Here is a 23285-nt window from a genome sequence, read left to right as displayed (position 1 = left end):
ATAATGATAAAAGATGTATCGAGGATCAGGAATGGGTATGTTTGATCTGGCAGAACGGTAGTTCATAAAAATTGTGGGGTCTGCGTTTGCGCCTGGCCCCCAAAGTATGGAAATAAAAAATGAAAAAAAAACGTTTACAAGGGTTTTTGATATAGATGTACATAAAAATATGTTGATAAGTATGTTTCAACTTAAATAGTGATGGTATAATAAAATTGTGGGGCCTGCGTTCGCGCCTGTACTCCATGGAAATATGGCACAAACTTTAACAAAGACTTTTCATATCTATTTGCGTAAGTATACTTTGATAATTATGTTTCAGTTTGAAGAAATATGGTATAATAAAATTATTGGGTGTTCGTTCGCGCCTGACCTCCAGAGAATGTAAATTTGTCACAAAGTTTAACAAGGTTTTTTAAAGGGGGTGAGGGTCCACAATAACACCTTAACTTTAATCTTAATTCACGTTAGCTTTTATTTAATTATTTAAACCAATGAACTTTTCTACCATAAAAGTAACTTTTATTGACTAGGGTAATATTTATTTCTTGTATATTTATATTATTATATATATAACATTTTCTCTTTGTAAGGAAACATCATTTTCTTGGTCACTCTTGGCTACGAATGGAAACAAAGTTGATATAAAAATATATATTTTTGCGAAAATTATCTTTACTTTCATCATATTTTGCTTAGGGTAAAATTTCTGAGTATCAAAGCCTATCACTTTATAACCCCCCCCCTTTCATAACCTATCATACTTTCATCAATCAAAGTCCATTTTCTGTACGCTGTTTTTGAACCTAGTCAACGATGGGTACTTCTGCCAATATATATATATATATATATATATATATATATATATATATATATATATATATTATATTAAAAACATAAAAAGTTAATATAAAATTAAAAAAATATAAATGAATAAAAAGCATAGAATGAAGGTAAAAAAAACTCCAGAGAACATCACGAGTTGTAGCAATCTTTGATGATGGCTCGTGTGACTACTCCTAGTGAGTAAAAAAAAAAAAAATTAAAAAAAAAAAAAATAATAATAATAATAACAACAATGTTGTAAAAGCTTTTTGACGCTAATTTTAATTTTCCATCAAACTATATAACTTAACCATGAACATCAAAATTGTGCTTTTCATTTCACCCATTCAGTTGTTATTTCCGAACGTAACTAATAAAATAAATACACAGTAGTATCCTTCTGTCGGTAAATTACGAATATCACTGCTAAAAGACATAAAAAATAGTGTTATCTAATTTTCGTAATTTCAATTGAATAATGTTTTGCATTAAGAATGTATACGCAATAACAAATAGGATCGCATTATTTTTCGAGTGTCTTCAGACATTAGTTGTGGTTATTTATCTATTTAATGATATAATAAAGAATATTTGGATTAGAGGTAATTTAGTAAGAAATAAAATTCTCAAAGCTACTTTTGAAAATAATCTCAAGTTTATTATCAAGAAAAGATATAATTTGAAATGAGCAAGAAACAATTGTATGAATAATTTTTTTTTCAAAAACAAGTTCAGAACAGTTGTTAAAATATTATATTTTGATCTCTAATAATATATACAGCGTTGAGCTATTATCAGCATTTCTGTGTGAATTTAAAAGTAAGTATAGGAAAAATAAGTATAGGAACAGAAACGTTGGGTTACCACATCAATGCTAGGCTAACTTTCTGTGCAGCCAGTGCTAATCATTGGGTTTAATTAAATTCCATAGATTTCTCTCTTCTGATTCATGCTTCCAAATACAACATGATTGGAAATGGTTGCAGGATAATTACCCACAATTTATTTTCTACTTTCACTACCTGTCAAGTATTTCTTAGTCTATGCTTATCGTGAATCATCGTATTTCGTTTTGTCATTACTGTAATCTGAGGTGACTTTGGTCTAAATTAGGCACAATGTACTTATAAACTTTTTTAAATAAGGTACACACAAAATTTCTGTTGCTGTTGAATTATAAATGAAGTGGGAAGGGACACATAGAACAAAGGATACTTTGTCAAATATTACATGCTTAATAATAGTTAACAGGTCTTTTAGGCAGCATGGAGTGACTTTGATCTATCCAACATTAAAACAAGAGTGTACGCATTGATTTTACTCGTAGTATATATTTTTAAATGACCATACAACTCCATAACTTGATATTTATTTACAAACCACAAGCTTTATTGAATCTGCAAAAAATTGACACGTGGTATATGCTGATACGGTACCAGCCATTCTTCACTCACAACGGTCGAAAATGTTTCATCTGTTTTTTTTTGTTTTTTTTTGGTTTAGCATTCTTGGATGGTGTCTATTCATCTTTGCTTGACTCTATATGACTGGTAACAGTATCTGTGTCAGCATCTGAAGAGAAAGCAGCCATCTCAGATATTGAATCTGCTGCTGGTCTGCTGCTGGAGAACTAGGAGCTGGCACTATTTGAACCCCCAAAAGACCTGGGGATGGAGACTTGCTGTCACAGGAAACATCTTGAGCAGCATCTTCACTATTCCCTGATGTTACTGTAGGCCTTGTTGAAATGCTCTTTCCCGGGGGAAATTCCACTTTTTTTTTTGCTTTGTGTTGGTTGTTCCAAATTTTTCTCAATATAAAAGTCTTTTGAGCTCAGAAATAAAGACCTCACTGATTGACTGCGATGGAGCAGATGGAATTTATGGAATGGGTTTCAGAACTTGACGCTCATCAAGAGAAAATATTCCACATTTCCTGACGCCTGCCACAAGAAGATCTTTTTGGTTTGTTAGTTCTTCTTCCATGAGGTTCTTTAAAAGTTTGGAGCACAACATTTTGACACAATGCTTTGAGATCTTTTTGGCTACCTTTGCGGAGAATTTGTCTCCACACTGCCTTCCTTGGTGCAAAGAAAGCAACATCCAATGGCTGACACAAGTGTGTTGCATTCGGTGGAAGGCAAATGAACTTAATGTCATTCTTTTCACATTGTCTTCGAATGTCTTCCCTGAAGTGTGATGACAAGTTGTTACCAATGAGGGCATTTTTCCTTGTAGTTTCCCACAGTATGGAAGTGCAACCAAGTCAAACCAATCTTTGAAAGTAATGTGGTCGAACTATCCAGATTTGGAACGATTATTGCGGGCCTTGTTTGGTCCACCTTCAGTACATGTTGTTCAGAGATGTTTTGCTTTGTACACCCCGTACAATAGCAGTGTTTTCTTCCTGCTGTTCCTATTAGCATAAGACTTGTAGAACTTTTTGTACTGTTCACAATTCTTTCTGGGTACTGAACACCCCTCTTGAAGATAATCTTTTTCCTACCAGAATTATGAGTCAAAGTTTGTTTAATCATAATTGATTATGCTAATTGGTGGAATTCCTTCTAGACTGATCTTTAGATTGTTAAAATAATTAAGCACAGTTTCTCTGCTGATTTCTGTTCTATTCCTTAAAATAATTTGACAAAGAAAACTTTTGATTTGGTCTTTGTGTCTCTTCATGAAACTGTAACACCAGTCTCCACTTGGAATGTTATCTTTGAAACATCCGACAGTCTTGCCCTGCATATCTAGGTACCTTTTCACTGTCATTCTAAGGTCAATGATATCAAAAGTGAACCCCCCAATCTGACAGCACGACTAAATATTGAGCAATGGATTTTCTTTTCATCGGGCCTTATCACAGTCTGTTACCAGATGACACTTTCATGAAGTTTTGAAGTGATGACTTTGGTAATTCATACTCTTTGCAGACCTTCCTCTGACTTTTGCCATCTTGCAAGTCTACAATTGCCTTTTCCAAAATTTCAGGCAAGTAGAGTTGTATCGTCTCCCTCCTTGTACTGGTCGATATGATCTTGGCATGTTGCTGGCTAAAATACAGAAATAATCATTGTATAAACACTACTGCTATTTTTAACAGACAAATAAAAATTAAAAGATTAAATATCTTGTGAAAATAGAATATCCAATTTTAAATTTTATGCAAAACTGTGGTGGCTAAAGTCACCCCACACATATCTGCACACCATGAAGTGACTTTGGCTACCCTTCCAATCTCATTAATAGTGTGTTTTATCATATTAATTAACTTATTTTCGCTGTGTTTATCCTTCTTACTGCTTAATATAACTAAATCTTTAAATACAAATGAAAAATATTTGTACTCACAGAAGTTTGAAAATATAAATTTCAGCAGAGAAAATCGTTCAGTCAAGCGACCATTTTGAACTGAAGATTGCTCCCACGTAAATATTTGGTGCTGCACCACAATATGTCAGTAAAATTATGAAATCGTATAGGATTTAGAAATAATGTTTAAAAATGCAGAAATCATATATTATTTATGCATTTTTGTCTGTATTTTTATTTTTATTAATGATTCAAAATCACCTCGGGTGGCCAGAGTCACCTCAAATTACGGTACATGTTTTCATCTTTCACCTATACTTCCTTTTGTAAGAAAATAATGAACGGTACCATATATATTCACGGTTGATTCTAATGACAATTTCACTGAATGCTCAGACATAATGCTTCATTCTATTTTTACATGATATTTTCAGTTACATTCAACATGGCTGTCACCTTTTATTGTTTCACAATTACAAGGTCTTTAGTTACTTTAGTTATCCAGTGTTTGTCTATTACAATCAATGCACTATAACACAATAAACACACACTCATAGATTTGTAACTTTTATACTTGATTTTTTTTACTGACATATGGGCAAACGCTTTCAGTCTCTCACTACGTTCGACTTCACGGTGTGTTTACTAATTTATTTCTTAAATAGAGGTATTAACGAAAGTTTTAAAAAATTTCAAGAATGAATTTGCAAAACAATATATTATTTATTGAGTTCATTTTTACAAAGGGTTTATCTCTTATCACTTCACTCGAGGATAAAGAATTAATGAATCTACGATAGTCAATGGGGCAATATCTTAGTAATTATTAGAAATTTAGTAAATCGGATTGCTTAAGGGGATGGCTCATCAAGAATTGTTTGAATTAGACTTGATAACGACCATATTGTAGTCAGCGGAAAAGCAGGGAAATGGACCAGAGTTCCACAGGCGTGTAGTTCTAAGAAAGAAGCTTTGTTCATGGAATCTACGTTTAAGTTTAGGCACAGATAAAAAGTGGGGGAATTATTGATAGTGGTTTCAGATAGACGAATGTTTTTCATGAGAATTTGGCCAAGGTGGAAAATAGATTGAATCTCAGAGAAGCACTTGCCATGGAAATAATGATAGAGTAGAAATAGGCTCGCAACATCTCTTTTGTGAAAAAAAGTTTGCATGGAGAGGAAAAGGGCATCCCTACTAGGTTACAAAATTTATTTGGAACTCTCTCAAGACAGAAAAGGATGTTTTGAGCAGCTTCTACCCAGATATGGCAACAGTACTCCATCCTAGGACGTATATGGCACAGATGGAGAATTGCGTCAGCAGTGAGATACTGAAGTGGTAGAATAATCCTACAATTTTACCAGTGACTTTGGCAATGGATTTAATGTACGTGTTCTATTTCAGATCAGGAGTAAAGGTCAGGCTTAGAAGCTTATCAATACATGGAACCTCCCCAGGACGAGAGCCATTCATTTCAATTGATGCCAGACGGGATCAAAAGGTTGATGATGGAAAGGTAGAAGTTTGGTTTAAGATGCATTAAAATTAACCAGACCCATTCCATCATAGTTCGTATTATTTGGATTATGTGGACTACTGTTCTCATTGTGAGTATTATTTTCACAACGTTTCGGCTGTTGTATCCTTCAACCTTTTTCAGACGTATGCCATCAAATTCAAGGAGCTTTCTCTCTGTACAGAATTTCGTAGGGAATCCTTGATTTAATGCATGGCGATAGCATGCTTTCGTTCCGTCAGCCATAACTGGGTAGAAGTCCTAAGTAATTCACAATTGTATTTTGAGTGTCGTCTCCACTGAAGATTATAGATTTATCCACTATTTATGCGATAAAAAAATCCAATTGCAAAGTTAAATTCTCTGAGAAGTAAAAAGTTCAATTCTTAATGTGGGTGACACTTAAAATGCAATTACAAATTACTTAGGACGTCTGACGGAACGGGAGTATGCTATACTCGTGAATTAAATAAAAGTTTCCATTCGAATTTCAATAAAGATCCCCAAGTTTGACAGAAAAATTTCCAAGTTTAACAAGATGAAAATTGGCGGTTATAACAAACAAATCGTTATGAAAATAACACTCAAGATGAGAATAAGCCCGACGAATATGAATGATCATACCCCATCTAAAAAATTAATAAACGTAATTCCCTCATAGTTTGAGAATTTTAGTCTACTAGCATTTGTTTTTCTTTTTATTCAAAGTTCAATGAATACTTGCTGAAACTTTGGTTTTAATTTAATGTGGCGAAGTAAAATGGGTACATATCGACAATCATTTAAATCTGGGTCTGACTGAATTGACTGACTAATGAATTATATACACACATGTTCTCTTTTATGGAATTCCCACCTTTCTTATTGATTTGCTAGAAAATCAATGAAATACAGCAATAAATAGCTTTATATTTTTAGTCATAAAAAGTGTGTGACACGTTCACGCATCTTGTCCAAAGGACAGACGTGTGTGGTTTAGTATTGCCAGCTATAGAAATCATAAATGACGTCTGTGTCCATTAGTTCACTTGAATTGGTAAAAATGAAAAAGCACACATACATACCCATATATATATATATATATATATATATATATATATATATATATATATATGTATATATATATATATATATATAATTATTATTTTTTTACTATAATAATTAAATACCGACAGATACTAGTGTTTCATCCTTTTAGGAATCTTCAGTGCAGAGTGTCACGATTAATACCAGTCGAACGATTTGAACCCCACAACATGAGACATCTCTGGCTCGATTAGCAAAGACCTAATCCATTCGGCCACCATTAACCACGTGAAATAACGTTGAATTTAAACATTTTAATTTTAAATGTTCATTTACGTCAGCCAGACAGTGATCTAATCGTTATATGAAGATGTATGCATAAGAGCTAAATTGACCGACTTTAATTCAACTGAAAGTGCTCATATATATATATATATATATATATATATATATATATATATATATATATATACATATATTTTTTTTTACCAGTGGTGAAAAAACCGGACTAGAGTGCTCAATGTGTAGCCAGAGCAGTATATAAGAAATTTATTACTGTGAGTCCAGAATGAGTTTACATATTGTTTCAACTAGAGGAAGATCCTCAAAGAGAGGAAATATCCAACTAGCATCGTCAGAATTCATAGAGTCCATCTATGAATTTTGACGATACTACTTGGATATTTCCTCTCTTTGAGGATCTTCCTCTAGTTGAAACAATATGTAAACTCATTCTGGACTCACAGTAATGAATTTCTTATATATATATATATATATATATATATATATATATATATACAGGGTGGCCGAAAAGTCCCAGGACACTATACATGTATTTTTAATAAAACAGCAGCAATTAAGCGCTCCTCAACAGTAAATACACTGATGTCAGTCATAACCTGAAAAAAATAAATGAAATAAATTGTTTTAACAACATTAGAATATTAAAATCAATCATATTTAACAGCATTAAAATATTAAAAATAGAGTGTCCTGGGACTTTTCGGCCACCCTGTATATATATATATATATATATATATATATATATATATGTGTGTGTGTGTGTTTGTGTGTGTGTGTGTATGTGTGTGTGTGTTTGAATTAATATATAGCCTTGGAAGATTTTCAACCTTTAACACTATATTTAAAAAAATACTTTCAATTCTTCGTTGAAAAATAATTTTTTTTAATATGTTCATATATATCTTGCAACCATTGTATTAGTTTGCTTTCTAGAATCTACAGTAATATTATTTTGGGATCATCAGTTTTTTACATAACACGCTGTCTCGAGGATATATATATATATATATATATATATATATATATATATATATATGTGATGGTAAATAGCAAGGCAACCCAGTAGTACAAACAATGGTATCGATAAAATTGAACCTAGTTATTTCTGTCGATTCGTTCAATCGTCTTCATTTGGTGTAAAAAAAAGCGTTAGTAAACAGAACATAATGTTAAATGAATATGGTTTACAAAATCGACCAAAACAGCTTGGTTCTGCTACAATTACTTGTATCTGCCCTTAATTGTAATAGTGTTTATCATCTATTTGATAAACTAATATTCTATTAGTTTGCATTTTCGTGTGAAATATTGACTCTCTTACATACATACTTACACACATACATACACAAAAACACACAAACACATATACATGTGCATGTATATGTACATACATATCTGCATACGAGTGTACAGGATATTGACTTTCGTTTTATTTTATTCTGGAGTACTCCTAATTCAAAACTTTAGTTCGATTAACTTTCTTATTTTTACTTTGTCTTTTTCTTAATCTCCTCTCACCTTTTGTGCATAATTTGTTCTGCTTTATTTATTTTTGAAAATTTATGTTTTAATAAAACTTTAATTAAATTTTGGAGGAATTTTGAAAAACAGTTTTATATATTTGAAATTTTATAAATAGATTTTATAAGCTTTTGAAAGTTTTAATATTGTTAGTTTTAACTAAACAAAAAATATAAGAATAAACACAATTGCGCAATTACGTTTACACATTTATTATACACTGACAAACATTTAAACAACAATAAAACACAATACAATAACGACAGTTCGATAAGACTCACTGACTGGTGGAAAAAGTTCTCAGAGCTCACCTCGTTGTGGAACGAAGGTTCTCCTCTTCTTGAGAGGGAAAAGGCAACACATCTGCCCGTGACCAAAGGGAAAAACCAACCAGACTTAGGGCAGGGGCAGATTACTCCTCCCCGGTGTCCTCTAATTTTTAGTCTCCTACAATATTTTTTGATTAAAGTAAATCTTATTATTTCATTTCTAACTTGTTTGATGTATTTTATTTATTTTTATTTTCATTTTTTGTCTCTTCTCTCTTTTATCCCCATTATACGATCCCTCATTTTTCCAATTCCAAAAGTTTTCGATTTCTAATCAGAATGTTTTGAAAGTACGTGCTGTCCTTTTACCTTTACATTTATTCCCACCTCTTCTGACGAAAAGCATTTACTTTCGAAATGCCCTGACCTAAAGAGCTTTCTCTCTTATTCCCCTTTCTGTAACCTTTATTTTCTTGATAATGTAATAAAGTTCTTATTTAACTTTTCCCTTTATTTTCTTATTCTCTATGTAAAGTTCAGTCAAGCGTCTGAACATAAAAGCTAATGGAGCATATATATTGGCAGAGTAACTGGACTAGGTTTTCTAAGTGTTCATATGATCCTTGTATCTAGAGACTTGCTTGCTAGGATTTCTGTATCAACCAGGTTACAATTAGCCTCCACTGCAAGATAATATTACATTAATGATATAGGACCCAGTACTCGATTCATATTACAGATTCTGCACATCTAAATGTTAACTTAGTTTTGGTTTTTCAAACAATGATTAATATAGAATAAACAGAAATATTAAAGCCATGCTATTTTTTATGAAAAATATCCATAAAGAATTTAAAAGTAACAAGATAAAAGAAATTCTGTTCTAGTGTAATAGTTTACTTTTATGTTACACTAGCCCGAGTGCCCAGCATTACCCGGGTGTTTGGTGTGTGTTGAGAAAAAAAAAGTGGTTGTAGGCAGACAGACTCGAACCCATGACGTGAAGGCGGAAAAGAAAGTGAAAGAAAATCTGACGTCTTACCCCTACTCGCGTCATGGAGTAGGGGTAAGACGTCAGATTTTCTTTCACTTTCTTTTCCGCCTTCGGCAGTTCGGAACGTTAAAAGTAAGCAACCGATACGATGACTTGCAAAAAGTTCGGAACGTTAAAAAAAAAGTTCGGAACGTTAAAAGTAAGCAACCAATACGATGACTTGCAAAAATGGCTTGAAAAAATCGACCCCTACTTGTAGAAAACTGCCCAGTTGAGGGTGAAGGAATTTATTTTTTTGGCCCATTTTTCGGTATTTATCGTCCGAGACCTTGAGCTACAAAATGATGCAGATCCCGTGAAAATCTGTCGCCTCTGCTCTGTCGAATGTTTTAGGCATACATACATACATACATACATACATAAACAGACAGATGAGAGTAATATTATATTACATTATTAAAGAGACTCAGAAGACTTTCCTGTCATCATATTACCAAGTATACTCCTTCCTTAACAATTTAATAATTCAAATCAACACATTTTCCACATACTGCTTTATATTGTCTACTTTTTCGTCATGAGCTTGTATGATGATGCCAGCGATTGAGTCACCGATTCAATCGCCTGGATGACATTTGTTTACTCTACATCCTGTTTATGACTTACTTTAAAAAATTTTTGGACACTATTTTAAACTAAGCAAACACTTATTGATGTATAGCTTCGAATTTGGAGATATCAAAACCAAAGCAATATATGATGAAAGTAAAAATAAAGTAGATAAACCCCATAATTTATTATACTATACTTGTTCACACTGAAACACTTATCACAATATTCTGTGGATCTATATTAAAAACCTTGTTAAACTTTGTGACATATTTCCATTCTATGGAGGTCAGGCGCGAACGAACACCCGATAATTTTATTATACCATATTCCTTCAAACTGAAACAATTATCAAAGTATACTTATGCAGATAGATATGAAAAGTCTTTATTAAAGTTTGTGCCCATTTCCATTCTATGGAGGACAGGCGCAAATGCAGACCCCACAATTTTATTACACCATCCGTATTTAAGTTAAAACATACTTATCAACGTATTTTTATGTACATCTATATCAAAAACATTTGCAAACGTTTTTTTTTAATTTTTAAATTTTTTATTTCGATACTTTGTGGACCGGGCGCGAATGCAGACCCCACAATTTTAATGAACCACTGTTCTGCTAGATCAAACATACCCATTCCTGTGTCTCGATACATCTATCATTATATGTAATCAGTTTTTTAAAATAGTCAACGATATAGGAGCCTATTCGTGACCAGACACACACAAACACACATACACACACAGACATTCAGCTTTATATTATATATATATATATATATATATATAATTTTACAATTCAACTGAGAGTAAATGTTTTCAAACAGTTAAATTGTGTTCACAAATTTATTTAATATGACGGAAACTATATTTAAATAATTTTACATTTCTCTAATGTTTTCCCAATAGAAGATTTATAATTTACATGATTGAATAACGTATTTGGGTAACCAGTTCTCCCTAATGCGTAATAAATCTGGTGTGGTAATCTAAGTCCGCCAATTTGACTAATACGTGGCAAGTGCCGACGGGTCAAGAAGAGTAATGCTCCACAACAGGAATTTCCAACGCAAGTAGATCCCCGTGCATTTGCCAGATCCAAAGGTAACGATTGATCTTGCCATGAAGCTCGATCGTCAAACTGCCCCCTCAACTCCAAAACCTACTTCGAATGATCTGGTAACGCCATCACCACAACTCAGAGAACCCAATATCTCTATCAATCTCAAATCCCCTACCCAGCCGGTCATCTCACTGAAGGAACCAAATACCCTTCCAAGTAACTCGCCAGTACTGGGAATCACTTCATCTTACCAGAGACAATCGACTGTTAATGAATCCAGTGTGTCATCAAGATAGCTAATACCGGTGATCCACTCCTTGTGGGCTGCCTTATGCCGAGAAGATCAGGTTGCAGTAAAAGGCATCAAAGTGCTTATAAGATTACATAATGATGATGAGACCTCACAGGACTTCTGATTCGGCATTTGGATCTCAATGTCTCACTAACGTTCACCTACGGCACAATCATGTTTACACACTGGTTCTCGCCAGATCACCAAAGTTAAGCAATGTTGAATCTGGGCAGTACCAGATAGGTGACCATTTGGGAATGCGAGGCGCTGTATGTACCGTGAGGTAAAATAACAGGTTGGGAAATTGGCGCTGTCTATTTTTCTCTCGAGGGTAGATGGGACTCTCTTAAGCCATGGTAGGCAACCTATTTAGTGATGGCGTCCCGATAAAAAAATCCCTTTGATAACTCTGGCAAAGCATCAAGTATTCAGCTACAGATAAGATTTGAATTACACTACAAACGCGTGTAGTGAGTTCAATTTTGGCTGCGGACGCATTTTACGTTTTATGTTCACCTCGTTATCGACAATTTTGGTGAATGTTGGACCAACTACTCACACTTCTATGCATACAAAGGCTTAAGGGGAATTATAGGATTATTATGTTTACTGCTCTTGGTTAACTGTTGCGTTCCTGTCTTTTGTAGATCTTGATCGCTGTCAATGGATAATAAAAGACTGCAGCAAAATTAAACTCTGTTCTTATTTAGTTTAGAGTTCGACTTATATTAATCAAGTCTAAACAAGGTGTAAGGATTAATGTAAGTATTTCCTCATTGAAATTGAAATTTTCTTTTTGGGAGGTTTGTTTATGTTTTGCTCTATTTTTAGTTCTTCTACGCTGACTGTTCCGTGATTCATTTAGACCTTTCTATGTAGATGCGCATGTGGTTTGGATATTTTTTTTTCTTGGGTTTTGTGAAGATCATATTGGAAAGGGTTTAAGTCTATCTTTGGCATTATGATTTGTCACATTCGGATTTTGAGTAAGTTTGGATTGAGAACTTCGGTTATAGGGAAGTCTGAGTCATTGATGGTAGGAATCATTCTCAGACCAAAAGACATGATTGCGTTTACATTTTATTCAAAGTTTATAATTGGAGGTTGAAGATATTGTTTTATATAGAGTTACTTTTATTTATTTTTTTATTAAAAAAAATTTTTTTCGCTGGGATTTGCATTTTTTTTTGTGTAATACTAAAATGTACTAAAGAACTAAGTTCATTTTTTTTTTTTTTTTAAAATAACATTTTCACCCCAAACAAGGCATATTGCCACTTTGTTGTAGGGGGCTACTATCAGGGACATGGGCATCACGGGTACTGTGTAGGGAGTTGGGCAGCAAGATGTCGGTTCACGTTGCACTTGAACTTCTGCATGTCAGTACAGTTGGGGAAGCAGGGACCCGGCAGAGAATTCCAAAGTTTAGCTGTCCTGAGGAAGAAACTACTGGAGTAGAAGACTCTCTTACATCTAAGGATTTCTACTGTAAAGGGGTGGGATTTAGCTGCTTGTCGGGTTTGTCGGTGGTATTTACGTCGAGGGGACACAAGTGCTTGCAGTTCGTCAGAGCATTCACCGTTAAAGTACTTGTAGAAAAGGCAGAGGGATGCAACATTTCGTTGATGGGACAGTGGCTGAAGTTTAGATGACAGTTCAGAACCTATCAGATTGGCGGCTGTCCTTTGAACCTTGTCTAGAAGCAAGAGACTAGTGGTAGATGCACCAGCTCAAATATGACAACAATACTCCATACATGGGCAAATGGTGGCCTTATAGAGGTATAGGATACTTGTGAGCATTAGTATCTTTCTAGCACGGTACAGAAAACCTACCTTCTTCACAGCGGTCCTGGCCATACTCTCGATGTAATTGTTCCAACTCATGTTTCCTGAGAGCGTTAGGCTGAGGAATTTAAAGGATTTACTTTCAGATAAAGAGTCATTGGCCATTGCTATTGGTGGTAGAGAAGGTTTCTTGTAATTATTGAAGGAAACGAGTTTTGTCTTGGCAGCACTGAATGTGACCATCCAATTTTGTTCCCATTCCACTACAGATCGGAGGTCATCCTCTAGTGCTTCTGCCATTTCTTTAGATATGTGTTCATTTGTTTTCCTGTCGTGTCTGTCATAGAGTGTGGTGTTGTCAGCATATACTCCATCTCACAGGCAATTTTGTCAGGGAGGTCATTTATGAATATTAGGAATAACAGAGGTCCCAGGATAGACCCCTGAGGCACTCCCACATTTATATTGTATTGTTTAGATGTACGACCGTTGAGGACAACCTGAATGTTTCTCTTATCTAAGAAGGATTTAATTATGTCATGTATTCTTCCAGTGATACTGTATGATTTAATTTTCCTGAGAAGACGCTCATGCCATACCCTGTCAAAAGCCTTAGATATATCTAGAGCTACGGCTCTACCCTCCCCCGCTTTGTCCAGTGAATGGTATATACGTTCTTAGATTACAGTTAGGATGTTTGCTTGTCTAAATCCATATTGTTGGTCAGTCAGAAGTTTAGCATCTGTAAGGTGATGGATTAGAGCTTGGTTAATTATTGTCTCAAATATTTGGGCGAAAAGTGGGAGGAGGCTAATGCGGCGATAATTTACTGGGTCAGTTCTTTCGCCAGAATTCTTCAAAACTGGCACTACAGAAACAGTTTTCCAGCAGGCAGGAAAGCAAGATTCATTAAGGCATTTGTTGTAAAGTTTGAAGAGAACTCGAGCTACTTTGGCGGAGCACTTTTTTAATAGCACAGCCGAGATGAGATCAGGTCCACATGCTTTTGCAGTGTCAAGATTTCTTATGATAGCATGCACCTGAGAAGGGGTGATTATCAGATCGTCTAGTGTGGCGTCTGTCCGCAAAGGGAAGTCAGGGAGGGGGTGGTTGGCAAGGTCCACTGTGGAGTTGGAGGCAAACCGACTGGCAAGCATATTAGTTTTCTCAGTTGCAGAGCAAACAACCTCATGATGGTTGGATAGTGGGGGAATTGTTGATTGTCCATTATTTACTAAACTGTTGTAGATTTTCCAGAAGTTGCGGGTCCCTAATTTTTGTGCTTCGATGCATTTTTTGGTGGTTTCAGTAAATTCTCTCTTAGCTGTCGCTATTTCTTTCTTGCAGTTATTTCTGGCTTCTATATACTCCTGCCTGTTTGAACTGGACTTATGTTGGTTAAATCTGCGGTATTCATGCTGCCTTTGCACGATGGTGACTGCACAAGTAGAAGTAAACCATTGGGGAGAGTGGGGCTTGCTATAAAATTTCCGTGTGGGAACATGTGCTTCAATTGCTGTTTTGAACCATTCAGTGGTCTCATTTGCACACTGTTCAGCAGGAAGTGAAAAGATATTTTGCTATGGCACATCCCTGATGGCTTCCCAGTCAGCCTTTTTATATCTCGTTGTTTTGAGCAATGGCTCTTCAGATTTGGCTCTAAAGTTTAGGGCTATTTAAACTATTACCACTGCATGATCAGCGTTCCCAAGTGGGCTGTGGGCATTAGTTACACATTCATCGGGAACCGTGGTCAGAAACAGATCTAGAAGTGATGCGTGTTGTTCTTGCTGGTTTGGGAAACGGGTTGGAAATGTATCCATCTGTGATAGGGAATGAGATATAGAGAAGTTATATGTAGTCATACCAGCTGCGTCTGTGTGAGTAGAAAATCCAAGAAAGTTGCTGTGGTGAACATTAAAGTCACCAAATACATGCACTTGTGCGCTAGTGTCAAAGGAAAGTGCTGTATGTACACTGTCAGAGACTTTGTTTATTAGGGCACAGTCCTGAGTCGAGGGAGAGCGGTAGAGAAAATAAAAGTAACTAATGTTATGTTGCATGTTAAGTCTAAAGCACATAAATGCTTGATCGTCCGATTCTAGTTTAGTTTCTCTAGTCAAGGGGAGGGTGTTCTGAATATATACTCCAAGCCCGTGCATATGTCTGTCAGAGTACTTATGGCAAAGTGGGAGATATCCAGGAATGTTAAAGTAGTTAAAAGGGATGGAGGAATGTAGGTTAGTCTCACTTAGTGCTAAGATATCCGGGATGTTTGTTAGGAGAAATGCTTCGACATCATTTAAATTAGTTTTAAGCGCATGGATGTTCGTAAATGCAAGCCTCAAGGGAAAAGGCAGGTTGGTTTTGTTTGAGTTTGGGCCTGATTTTAGCGTAATTTTTTATTGTACTGTCATTTTTTTTTTAAGAGTTTCGGTTTAGGTAAGGGATGCTGAACAAGTGGTTACGCAGAATAGCAGACATGCAACACAAGCAGACCATCAGTTGTCCTGCCATCTACTAGGATTGTGGCCTCAGGATAGCCCACCGGGAATGAGCGCAGGGTCCCTTTCCATGCGCAACATGGCACTATAAACAACCCAATATTATATAACTGTTGATGGAGCAGTCAGGAACAGCAGCCAGGAACTGTCTATCTGGTACATTAAACCCATCAGACAATGGTCAACCCAATCTACTTGTACTGGCATCATGGCATTCAAGCACTCCAAAGTGCCCAGTTTAGGGGATGGGATGTGTCGGGAGTGGGGAAAACGGCGTTCATTGCCCTAGTCAGGAAACAAGATCGACCACTGAAGGTCTGTCGACTCCCTGTGATTCGACCTCTAAGCCTAGCTTATAGGCAAAGAAGGAGTATGGAAGCCGGGCGATAGACAGGGCCTATCTACTCCTTAAGCAGTTTAGGTTTGCAGACCGGGAATTTGTTTGAGTCACCAGCACTAGGAAGGTTGTCATCCAAAACTGGAGAGGCTTTCCTCCCCTTAGATTTAGCTTCTGAGTTTTCCTTCTCCTATATGGATGACCAGGGAATATCTACGGGTACATCAACTGGGTCCTAATCCCGTGAAATAACGTTAAATTAAAACATTTTAATTTTAAATGTTCATTTACGTCAGCCAGACAGGGATCTAATTGTTATATGATGATCTATGCATGAGAGCAAAATTGACCGGCGTTAATTAAACTGAAAGTGCTCATATATATATATATATATATATATATATATATATATATATATATATATATATATTTATTTTCAAGTGGTGAAAACACAAGACTAGAGTGCTCAATGTGAAGCACTATAATACTAGTGCCGTGATGTATTTATTATGTATTTTTGGCTGAATTTCTATGATTTGAACATAAAATTAAGACCAATTTGACATATTGCTAAAATTGAAAATTCTCATGAGCGCGGACATGTCAGATTTTGCCGATTTTTAAGGCTTTTGGTTTAGATGATATTTTCAATAGTTATAATATAATACTAGTGTAATGATGTATTTATTATGTATTTTTGGCTGAATGTCTATGATTTGAACAGAAAATTAAGACAAATTTGACATATTGCAAAAATTGAACATTCTCTGTCAGATTTTGCCAATTTTTTAGGGTTTTGGTTAAGATGCTATTTCCAATATTTCCACTATAATACTAGTGCCATAATGTATTTATTATGTATTTTTGATTGAATTTCTATGATTTGAACAGCAAATTAAGACAAATTTGACATATTGCAAAAATTGAAAATTCTCATGAGCGTGGATCTGTCAGATGTTGCCGACTTGTAAGGGTTTTGGTTTAGATGCTATTTCCAATATTTACACAATAATACTAGTGCAATGATGTATTTATTATGTATTTTTGGCTGTATTTCTATGATTTGAACATAAAATAAAGACAAATTTGACATATTGCAAAAATTGAAAATTCTCATGAGCGCGGACCTGTCAGATTTGGCAGATTTTTTTAGGTGTTCGTTTATATGCTATTTCCAATATTTACACTATAATACTAGTGCCATGATGTATTTATTATGTATTTTTACTGGATATCTATGATTTGAGCATAAAATCAAGACAAATTTGACATATTGCAAAAATTGGCTTTTGGTTTAGAAAATATTTTCATTAGTTATAATATAATACTAGTGCCATGATGTATTTATTATGTATTTTTGGCTGAATTTCTATGATTTGAACATAAAATCAGGACAAATTTGACATATTGCAAAAATTGAACATTCTCATGAGCGCGGACCTGTCAGATTTTGCCGATGTTTTAGAGTTTTGGTTTAGATGCTATTTCGAATATTTCCACTATAATACTAGTGCCAAGATGTATTTATAATGTATTTTTGGCCAAATTTCTATGATTTGAGCATAAAATTAGGAAAAATTTGACATATTGCAACAATTGAAAATTCTCATGAGCGCGGACCTATAAGATTTTTCGGATTTTTTATCGTTTTGGTTTAGAGGCTATTTCCAATATTTACACTATAATATTAGTGCAACTGTATTTATTATGTATTTTTAGTCGAATATCTATGATTTCAAAAAAAACTAAGAAAAATTTGACATATTGCAAAAATTGAGAATTCTCATGAGCGCGGACCTGTCATATTTTGCTGACTTGTAAGGGTTTTGGTTTAGATGCTATTTACACTATTAACAATATAATACTAGTGCCATGATATATTAGTTAAGAATTTTTGGCCGAATTTCTATTATTTGAGCATAAAATTAAGACAAATTTGACATATTGCAAAAATGGAAAATTTTCATGAATTTCTATGATTTGAGCATAAAATTAAGAGAAATTTTACATATTGCAAAAATTGAACCTTCTCATAAGCGCGGACCTGTGAGATTTTGCCGATTTTGTAGAGTTTTGGTTTTGATGCTATTTCCAACATTTATACTATAATACTAGTGCAATGATGTATTTTTATGTATTTTTGGCTTAACTTCTCTCATTTGAACAAAAAAGTAAGGCAAATTTGACATATTGCAAAAACTGAGAATTCTCATTAAGCGCAGACCTGTCAGATTTTTCCGATTTTTTGGGGTTTTGGTTTAGATGCTATTTCCAATATTTACAATATAATACTAGTGCCATGATGTATTTATTATGTATTTTTTGCTGGAGATCTATAATTTGATCATAAAATTAAGAGAAAATTGACATATTGCAAAAATTGAAAATTCTCATGAGTGCGGATCTGTCAGATATGGCGACTTGTAAGGGTTTTGGTTTAGATGCTATTTCCAATATTTACAATATAATACTAGTGCCATGATGTATTTATAATGTATTTTTGGCCGAATTTCTCTGATTTGAGCATAAAATTAAGAAAAATTTGACATATTGCAAAAATTGAAAATTCTCATGAGCGCGGACCTATCAAATTTTTCGGATTTTTTATCGTTTTGGATTAGAGGCTATTTCGAATATTTCCACTATAATATTAGTGCAAATGTATTTATTATGTATTTTTTCGCCGAATGTCTATGATTTCAAAACAAATTAATACAAATTTGACATATTGCAAAAATTGAAAATTCTCATGAGCGCGGACCTGTCAGATTTTTCCAATATTTACACTACAATACTAGTGTCATGATGTATTTATTATGTTTTTTTGACTGGATATCTCAGATTTGAACATAAAACATGAATTTCTATGATTTGAGCATAAAATTAAGACAAATTTGACATATCGCAAAAATTGAGAAGTCTCATGAGCGCGGACCTGTCAGATTTTGCCGACTTGTAAGGGTTTTAGTTTCGATGTATTTCGAATATTTACAATATAATACTAGTGCCAAGGTGTATTTATAATGTATTTTTGGCCGAATTTCTGTGATTTGAGCATAAAATTAAGAAAAATTTGACATATTGCAAACATTGAAAATTCTCATGAGCGCGGACCTATCAGATTTTTTGGATTTTTTATCGTTTTGGTTTAGAGGCTATTTCTTATATTTCCACTATATTATTAGTGCAAATGTATTTATTATGTATATTTAGCCGAATGTCTATGATTTCAAAACAAGTTAATACAAATTTGACATATTGCAAAAATTGAGAATTCTCATGAGCGCGGACCTATCAGATTTTTCCAATATTTACACTACAATACTAGTGTCATTATGTATTTATTTTGTTTTTTTGACTGGATATCTCAGATTTTAACATAAAACATGAATTTCAAATTGGAGCATAAAATTAAGACAAATTTGACATATTGCAAAAATTGAGAATTCTCATGAGCGCGGACCTGTAAGATTTTGCCGACTTGTAAGGGTTTTGGTTTCGATGTATTTTGAATATTTACAATATAATACTAGTGCCAAGATGTATTTATAATGTAATTTTGGCCGAATTTCTGTGATTTGAGCATAAAATTAAGAAAAATTTGACATATTGCAAAAATTGAAAATTCTCATGAGCGTGGACCGGTCAGATTTTGCGGATTTTTTAGGGTTTTGGTGCAGAGGCTATTTCCAATATTTATACTATAATACTAGTGCAATGATCTATTTATTATGTATTTTTAGTCGAATGTCTATGATTTAAAAAAAAATTAAGGCAAATTTGACATATTGCAAAAATTGAGAATTCTCATGAGCGCGGGCGGACCTGTAAGATTTGGCCGATTTTACAGGTTTTTCCTTTAGATACTTTTTCCTATATTTACACTATAATACTAGTGCCATGATGTATTTATTATGTATTTTTGGCTGAATTTCTCTGATTTGAACATAAAATTAAGACAAATTTGACATATTGCAAAAATTGAAAATTCTCATGAGCGCGGACCTATCAGATTTGGCCGATTTTACAGGTTTTTGCTTTAGATGCTTTTTCTAATATTTACACTATAATACTAGTGCCATGATGTATTTATTATGTATTTTTGGCTGAATTTCTATGATTTGAACATAAAATTAAGACAAATTTGACATATTGCAAAAATTGAAAATTCTCATGAGCGCGGACCTATCAGATTTGGCCGATTTTACAGGTTTTTGCTTTAGATGCTTTTTCTAATATTTACACTATAATACTAGTGCCATGATGTATTTATTATGTATTTTTGGCTGAATTTCTATGATTTGAACATACAATTAAGTAAAATTTGACATATTGCAAAAATTGAAAATTCTCATGAGCGCGGACCTATCAGATTTGGCCAATTTTACAGGTTTTTGCTTCAGATGCTTTTTCTAATATTTACACTATAATACTAGTGCCATGATGTATTTATTATGTATTTTTGGCTGAATTTCTCTGATTTGAACAAAAAATTAAGACAAATTTGACATATTGCAAAAATTGAAAATTCTCATGAGCACGGACCTATCAGATTTGGCCGATTTTACAGGTTTTTGCTTTAGATGCTTTTTCTAATATTTACACTATAATACTAGTGCCATGATGTATTTATTATGTATTTTTGGCTGAATTTCTATGATTTGAACATAAAATTAAGACAAATTTGACATATTGCAAAAATTGAAAATTCTCATGAGCGCGGACCTATCAGATTTGGCCAATTTTACAGGTTTTTGCTTTAGATGCTTTTTCTAATATTTACACTATAATACTAGGGCCATGATGTATTTATTATGTATTTTTGGCTGAATTTCTATGATTTGAACATAAAATTAAGACAAATTTGACATATTGCAAAAATTGAAAATTCTCATGAGCGCGGACCTATCAGATTTGGCGTATTTTACAGGTTTTTGCTTCAGATGCTTTTTCTAATATTTACACTATAATACTAGTGCCATGATGTATTTATTATGTATTTTTGGCTGAATTTCTCTGACTTGAACATAAAATTAAGACAAATTTGACATATTGCAAAAATTGAAAATTCTCATGAGCGCGGACCTATCAGATTTGGCCGATTTTACAGGTTTTTGCTTTAGATGCTTTTTCTAATATTTACACTATAATACTAGTGCCATGATGTATTTATTATGTATTTTTGGCTGAATTTCTATGATTTGAACATAAAATTAAGACAAATTTGACATATTGCAAAAATTGAAAATTCTCATGAGCGCGGACCTATCAGATTTGGCCGATTTTACAGGTTTTTGCTTTAGATGCTTTTTCTAATATTTACACTATAATACTAGTGCCATGATGTATTTATTATGTATTTTTGGCTGAATTTCTATGATTTGAACATAAAATTAAGACAAATTTGACATATTGCAAAAATTGAAAATTCTCATGAGCGCGGACCTATCAGATTTGGCCGATTTTACAGGTTTTTGCTTTAGATGCTTTTTCTAATATTTACACTATAATACTAGTGCCATGATGTATTTATTATGTATTTTTGGCTGAATTTCTATGATTTGAACATACAATTAAGTAAAATTTGACATATTGCAAAAATTGAAAATTCTCATGAGCGCGGACCTATCAGATTTGGCCAATTTTACAGGTTTTTGCTTCAGATGCTTTTTCTAATATTTACACTATAATACTAGTGCCATGATGTATTTATTATGTATTTTTGGCTGAATTTCTCTGATTTGAACAAAAAATTAAGACAAATTTGACATATTGCAAAAATTGAAAATTCTCATGAGCACGGACCTATCAGATTTGGCCGATTTTACAGGTTTTTGCTTTAGATGCTTTTTCTAATATTTACACTATAATACTAGTGCCATGATGTATTTATTATGTATTTTTGGCTGAATTTCTCTGATTTGAACATAAAATTAAGACAAATTTGACATATTGCAAAAATTGAAAATTCTCATGAGCGCGGACCTATCAGATTTGGCCAATTTTACAGGTTTTTGCTTTAGATGCTTTTTCTAATATTTACACTATAATACTAGGGCCATGATGTATTTATTATGTATTTTTGGCTGAATTTCTATGATTTGAACATAAAATTAAGACAAATTTGACATATTGCAAAAATTGAAAATTCTCATGAGCGCGGACCTATCAGATTTGGCGTATTTTACAGGTTTTTGCTTCAGATGCTTTTTCTAATATTTACACTATAATACTAGTGCCATGATGTATTTATTATGTATTTTTGGCTGAATTTCTCTGACTTGAACATAAAATTAAGACAAATTTGACATATTGCAAAAATTGAAAATTCTCATGAGCGCGGACCTATCAGATTTGGCCGATTTTACAGGTTTTTGCTTTAGATGCTTTTTCTAATATTTACACTATAATACTAGTGCCATGATGTATTTATTATGTATTTTTGGCTGAATTTCTATGATTTGAACATAAAATTAAGACAAATTTGACATATTGCAAAAATTGAAAATTCTCATGAGCGCGGACCTATCAGATTTGGCCGATTTTACAGGTTTTTGCTTTAGATGCTTTTTCTAATATTTACACTATAATACTAGTGCCATGATGTATTTATTATGTATTTTTGGCTGAATTTCTATGATTTGAACATACAATTAAGTAAAATTTGACATATTGCAAAAATTGAAAATTCTCATGAGCGCGGACCTATCAGATTTGGCCAATTTTACAGGTTTTTGCTTCAGATGCTTTTTCTAATATTTACACTATAATACTAGTGCCATGATGTATTTATTATGTATTTTTGGCTGAATTTCTCTGATTTGAACAAAAAATTAAGACAAATTTGACATATTGCAAAAATTGAAAATTCTCATGAGCACGGACCTATCAGATTTGGCCGATTTTACAGGTTTTTGCTT

At 33.5% G+C, this 23285-nt stretch overlaps 1 long non-coding RNA gene across 2 annotated transcripts in view; it reads right to left on the bottom strand.

The window, feature by feature from the left end:
* Positions 1-3562: 3562 nt before the first annotated feature.
* Positions 3563-23285, bottom strand: part of LOC145269595 (uncharacterized) — a 196922-nt gene continuing 177199 nt past the window's right edge. Inside the window, exon 2 of one of the 2 annotated variants that reach the window (XR_013865124.1) lies at positions 3563-3880. This is a non-coding gene — a long non-coding RNA (uncharacterized LOC145269595). The remainder of the gene's footprint in view (positions 3881-23285) is intronic. The other variant, XR_013865132.1, reaches the window with a different exon arrangement.

This window comes from Euprymna scolopes, chromosome 4, assembly GCF_053919585.1.
Source record: "Euprymna scolopes isolate OS-2025 chromosome 4, ASM5391958v1, whole genome shotgun sequence".
Taxonomy (NCBI): Eukaryota; Metazoa; Mollusca; class Cephalopoda; order Sepiida; family Sepiolidae; genus Euprymna; species Euprymna scolopes.
This window is presented reverse-complemented; position numbering and strand designations above follow the sequence as displayed.